A 6867-nucleotide genomic window follows, 5' to 3' on the forward strand; every position below is an offset into this window, starting at 1 on the left:
ATTAAAAGAGAGAGAAAAAATTGGTTGTTGCAATAGTAACCTCAGATGGATTTTTTTTTTCTTTTGATTGTTTGTTTCACGATTGTTAAAACTGGAAAATGAGCATATCAATAAGATGAATAGTGAATTATGTTTGCGTTGGACTGATATACTCAATAATAAAATGTAAATTAAAAAAAGAACTGCATGCCATGAACAAATATCACGCACGTGTTTTTATTGAAAAAAATATGCAAATTTGCTTTTTATTAACATTAGACGAGACTGCCAAAAATAAAACCAAAACGGGTAAAAATAGATATCGATAATGATATTTATTTGTCCAATGATACTTGTAGGTGGGGGGGGGATTTTGAGAACTCATTTAAAGTTAAAGTTGCTTTCTTTCTCTGCTCCCCCCTGCCTCGAGCCTACCCAGGAATGGGTACTGGCTGGAGAAGGGAAGACCGATCAGGGAGGCGTGCCTCCCCTTTGCTCGCCCAGCTGCCCTGCCAGGAGCCACACAATATGTGTGAAAGAGCTGCATGTGGCTCCCGAGCCACAGTTTGGCCACCCCCCTGATTTAGAGCGTTAAAGGTTAAAACCAGAAACTTGAATCTGACTCGGTACACAATCTAGAGTCAGTGCAGCTGGCGAAGCACAGGTTGAATGTGTGCTGTTAATGGTGTCCCCATAAGGACCAGGGCTGCTGCATTCTGGACCAGTTGTAACAGGTCAGTCTCGAGGCTAGCCCTGCTTAGAGCGAGTCACAGTAGTCGAGCCTAGAGGTGACCGTAGCATGGATTACTGTGGCTAGATTCGGGCGAGACAGGAAGGGGCCAGTTGCTTGATCTGGCATAGTTGGAAGAATGCCAGCCTGGCAACATTTGTGATCTGGGCCTCCATTGATAAGGAGGCATCCAGAAACACACCCAAGCTTTATTCCAGAGCACTTTAAGAGTGCAGAGAAAGAAACTGGAGACACAGCAATTATACATTTAAGTGACCACTAGAAGGAGCAAAACATATGCAAAAAAAGGGGGGGCAAGATGCAGTAAGGGCCCACAAGCTATGAAAATATGAAGTGCAGAAATGCCTAGTTTCTAGGCAAGATCCACCCATCCAGGGTCATTCCCAAGATGTAGGAGCAACGAATGCATCACGTGCAACATATGATGAAAAATGGCCAATATAATGGATGGCTGCCGTTTAAAATTTCCCTCCCCTCCAAGAAAGACTGTGTGATTAGCCAATAAACTTGCCTGATCAGTCCCAGGGCTATGATTGGCTGGAAGAAATTCTGTTTCCTGAGGAGTGGGGAGAAGTTTTGTTTTGCTGTTGTTGTTGTTGTTGTTGTTTTTTAAGGGCAGGCAGTTTTCCTTAAAATTTCTAACAAGTAAGTCATGATGTTAAGAGATCAGGGGGTTGGCCAGGAAGACTTTGACTACCTTGAATATTGCCTACCCGAATGTCTTTTCTGGATTGGCATTAACCAAATACCCACCCCTCGGTAGGACTTTCACCACTGGAGTTTTTGAGCTGTTGTTTTGGTACATGAGAGTTCTATTTAGCTTAGTGTGGCCAACCAAACCACCTCTGCTTCCCACTTGCCTTGAAAGCCCCTTGCTGGGGTCACCATAAGTCGGCTGCAACTTGATGGCACTTCACACACATATGCATGCACACACAGCGTGGCCAACATGGATGCATTCTGAAGGAGAGAAAGGATGAGGAAGTATGGTGAAGAAGGGCCAAAAAGAAGTGTTGCTAAATGAAGAAATTACTTGGAGACTGGGTTGCCAAGTTGTAATGTATTCTGTGCTGCCTAGAATGCATTAAGATGGTTGTGAATCATCTCATAAGGAAGCAATGTTAAGCTTCGTCTTGAACAGGGATTGAAGTTCAAGACTACTGCGTCCAATCAGGTTCAAATGTGTATAAGCGGGAAAGACTCTGATTGGTCCTTATTGTCTCAACCTGATAGGTTGTTTAACTGTATAGTAGGCGTGGCTATATTAGCCGGGAATGTTTAAATACCGAGCAGCTGCAATGGGAAGCTGTTCGGGCTATCAGAGAAGTTGTACCGTGTCAGAGAAGTTGATCGTCGAGCTGAAATAAACCTGAGTTTTGCTGAATCACTCTCTGGCTATTTTGTTAAGCACGGACTTAACACCTTTGAATCAAGCATCATCAGGAAAGTTAATATTGGGGGAGAGGCCGACTGCCTAGGGGTGCAAACCTGCAGGTGGGACCTGGGGATCTCTCAGAACTACAGCTTACCTCTAGACTACAGAGATCAGTTCCCCTTGAGGGAATGGATGCTTTGGTGGGTGGACTGTATGGCCTTGTACCCCACTGGCTTCCCTGTCCTCCTCAGGCTTCATCCCCATATCTCCAGGAGTTTCCCAACCTGAATTTGGCAACCATTCCCCCCATCCTCTGCCAGTGGCCGAGGGGACCTGGTAACCCTACTTCTGATGGTGTTTGGGAAGAAGAACTGTGCTGGACTTATTGCAGTCACTGTGTTTTCAGACTGGAAAAAAAGGGCTGTCTCAGAATAACATTGCTCTCCACATGTTATTTCAGTGTATATTTCTGTTCTGCGGAACTGCCCTTGTTCCTTGGGCTATCTATCAATGTGTGATAGCCCCATATTTGTTAATGGAAAATCAAGCTAACCAAGAACTTTTGGGAAGAAATATGCCTTCTCAGCTGGGATGTTCTCTCTCTCCTACTCTGATTTACATTCCGCTCCGTCAACCAGCTCTATCAAGCTCGTAGTGGCCGCGAGTCCCTTCGCACAGTATACACTTCCCATCTATTTCTTGTAAATTGGACAAGGCTGCATGTCCGGATAAGATGATTCAGCCCGAGAGAATTTTCATTTGGCTTTTGCAAGCTCTTGAAATGTCAAGGCCTATAAGGACTCTTGCATGGAAGTTGGAATTGGCAAATAGACTGCAGAAAGACAACCAAGTATCTCAGCATCCATGACAAAGAATGAAATGTGATGAGGATTTTTTCCCTGGTTACTTGTTTCCTGCCTTCTCCCATCCCGCTGAAGTACTTGAATCTTCTGTTGGGACAAGTACAGTTCTCATACGCTAAAATCAAATGCAAACTTTCAGTAATTAATCTAAGTCTGAGACTTTTAAGACCAACAAACTTTTATTCACGGTATAAGATTTCCTGTGCAAGCTCACTCCCTTAGATACAGTCCGGTGCTGGCTTACTCAAGAAGAAGCCTGGTGAGACTTTTATGGGCGGGGCAGCCACAGTCCACACCTAGGTGCACTTGCCTCCAACTCTGTTACTCCCGCGTAAGTCAACAAGCCAAGCCTTGGCTCAAGGGGTGCTCTGTGTGTGTGGAGAGGAGTTCAAGGGGACCTGGGAGCCTCGCCTTCCGCTCAGCTAGAGGGCAAAGGCACTCTGCACACTCCCAGAGGCTCTTTCTTTCCACCTCTTCCAGGAATGGCCTCTCTCACACCTTGGAAACAATCCCTTTCGAAAGGGGCTTAAATTCAGCCCCCTACCCCGGATCCTTCTCACTGCTGTGATGCCGAGGGGGCACGAAGCAGTTTTGGAACTTCACACCCTAATGCTGATAGTCAGTTCTGAGCTTCTCTGAGGTCTGTTCCCCTGGAACCACCTAAGTTGGCCTAATGGTTGCACCAGCCCTGGATACATGGAACGGAACCTCCTCAACCATTACTTATGGGGGGGGGCTATTGACAGGGAGGACCATTTAGAGTCCAGATACATAAGTACTGGGTGATTATAGCTGAGATTGGATGCAAGAAAGATCTGTGAATGGCAGTAAATTAGCATACAAATACAAGAGTTAGCAAACAGATGTCTTGTAGGTGCCACTGGACTCAAACAAAAAAACTTTACAAAACAGGATCCAAGGCAGCTTTTAAGAGTAAAACATTATATTATACAAGTCTGGGCCCATGAAAGTCACAGTGGAGGAATTCCCTTCCCCTGTCGTGCCAGACCCAGTGCAAATCCCAGGCATCACCGTCACCAGCATGCCCAGAAGGACTCCCACTGCTGGGCCCAGTCCAGCTCCCAGGGTGTGTAGCCCCTGCTGCCAGGCTTAGCGTGGTCACCCAAGTTTGCAGAAAAATCTGTTTCAAGTAAGTGTGGTCCCAAGCTGCAGATTTAGGTATCCGCAGATGGGAGCCACACTTAGGAATTAGGTGTATAGACATATGTGTCTGTGTGTATCTATCATCCTGTTTTGTAAAGTTGGGATATACACATTCAAATTAAGAAATAAACACATGGTTAGTCGGGACCAAGGGAACAGTGAAGTAACACGAAAGCACTGGAACCCCAGAAATATTTGCAATTTGCAATGTTTCACTAGAACAGTGTAATTATGCTTTTAGGAGGCCAAAAAATCCTGGCTTGTTTGAAATCTTTGGGTGTTTGCTGCACATGTTGGTCGGGCCAGGATTTGGCTGAAAAGGTTACATTTGTTTACCAAGTAGTGTCAAATCCCACTTCTGCTGAAACCGATGGCAGGCCTCCCATGGACTCCCAGGAGGTCGGGATTTGGCCTTCAATAAGCAAAAACCCTCTTTTGTTAAGGAAGGCTTGGATTCTCTTTCTAGAGTCAGAGAGGGTGATTTATTGTGCCGTGGATATTAGCTCATGCACCGCCCTTAAACATCAGTTTTGGCTGTGAGATTTACAAGACTCTGAGGTGGGGGAGGGGCATAGGCAGAAATCATTGGCAAGACACGCGCAGTCAGGGAGGGATTTTTAATCGGGCTGTGCTGAGGCTTCAAAGTCAAACAGTCCTGTTATGGTGATCAGAGGGGTAACTATTAATTGACCCCATTTTGGAACTTTGAGAGCTGGTGTCTCTCAGTAGCTGTATTGTCCTTCATTTCCTAGTGATATTAAAGAAAGTAGACTGAGAAATTGTGATTGTCCTCCCCTGTTCGGGAAAGGGTAGTTAATGTCAGATTATAAATGTAGAGGCACAAGTGCAGAGATAAGTTTATATTTGTAAAGTTATAGGTGGCAACCAGTGGGAAATGTGTGTGTGTGTGTGTGGCATCAGTGACAGTGTGTTGTCACTTCTGGGAAAACTATGGACGTGATATCATGCCTCTCTAGGAACTGCCAGGAATGCTATGGTAAAACCACAGAATTTTTGGCAATTCCTAGAAAGGACTCTTCTTGGGAAAACTGGTCCCTCTCTCTATGGTTTTGCCATAGAGTTTTTATTGATTCCTAGATATGCATAGAAAATTAGGGAGCGGTGGCACAGGCGGTTAAACGCCTGCACTGTAACATCACCCCAGTAAATAGTTAGATAAACACCATTTAAACTTGACTGTGTTTGGTGTGATTCTTTGAGTCTTCCACAAAACAAAGAAACATTAACAAATATTTTTAACAGTTAAATGTATAGCTACCTACCTGCAGTTAGGTGGCAACCAGTGGGAAATGTGTGTGTGTGTGTGGCATCAGTGACAGTGTGTTGTCACTTCTGGGAAAACTATGGACGTGATATCATGCCTCTCTAGGAACTGCCAGGAATACTATGGTAAAACCATAGAATTTTTGGCAATTCCTAGAAAGGACTGATGTCCCTTCTTGGGAAAACTGGTCCCTCTCTCTATGGTTTTGCCATAGAGTTTTTATCGATTCCTAGACATGCATAGAAAATGTGGATGTAGCCCATCACATAAAATGGCGACCACGTGCACTGGGAGGATCGTGTGTTTCTGCTGCATGTGGTTGGAATGCCAGTACTGAATGTCTGAAAAGGATGGGTGAATAGGGAAGCTTGTGATTTTAATAGGCTGTGCATAGAATTTGTCCAGGTGCAGCATGGAAGCATGTTTCTTTAAGTGGATACCAACAGTCCTACTTGTTCAGCACTTTTCAATAACCCACAGACAATTTCTGAGACAAAACAACAGTTTGTATACAGCTGTGCTAATGATTGCGGCTTGTAATCAGAGGAAGTCCGCTTAGATTCCAGCCATCTGGAAATATTGCAGCCTACAGCAAAAAACAAAAAACAAAAAATATCCCATTTCACATAGTGGGGGACAAGTAGCATATATTTTCAGTAACTATGCTACGCGTAGGAAACAGATGTTCTAATGGGGAAAAAATTGCCAAGCATATTAAATATAAATGACGGTAAGCATTTCATTAAAGAAGACTGAACCGTTTTCATCCCCCCCCCACCCCCATTTTCAGCTCATTCTATGCAAAGATTTTGAATTTTAAAGCATATGAAGAACTTAGGAAAACTTCACTCTCTGGTCCGGTATTATCTACCGTAATGGACAACAGTTCTACAAAGAGCTTTCCCAGCTTGGCTACCTACCGTTGCCAACTCCAGGTTGGGAAATTCCTGGGGATTTAGGAGGGCAGGGGAGGGAACTCATCAGGGTATAATGCCATAGACTCAAAAACTGATTTCTGTTGTTTGGAGATCAGTTTTAATTCCAGGAGCTCACCAGGCCCCACCTGGATGTCGGCAGCCATATTATTACCTAAGATTTTTTTTAATAGAAAATAGGTGATACAATATATTCACTTTATCATCATCGTTGTCGTCATCATCATAATCATCATCATTTTATTTATACCTCACCCTGTCCCACAAGTGGGCTCAGGATGGCTTACAACACAAGATTCATAAAAACCAGGGCTACTTTGCGGCAGGAACGCACAGGAAAGGAGTTCCGGCTGGCTTCCAAGTTGGCCACGCCCAGCAGGAACTCATTAGCATAACAGGCCACACCCAACAGCAGAAACTCATTAGGACTGGCTACATTAGGGGTGTGTGGCCTAACATGCAAAGGAGTTCCTGCTACAAAAAAAAAGGCCCTGGGTTTTGACAACAAACAAGGT

This window comes from Gekko japonicus, unplaced genomic scaffold, assembly GCF_001447785.1.
Source record: "Gekko japonicus isolate JY-2015 unplaced genomic scaffold, Gekko_japonicus_V1.1 scaffold1655, whole genome shotgun sequence".
Classification (NCBI taxonomy): domain Eukaryota; kingdom Metazoa; phylum Chordata; class Lepidosauria; order Squamata; family Gekkonidae; genus Gekko; species Gekko japonicus.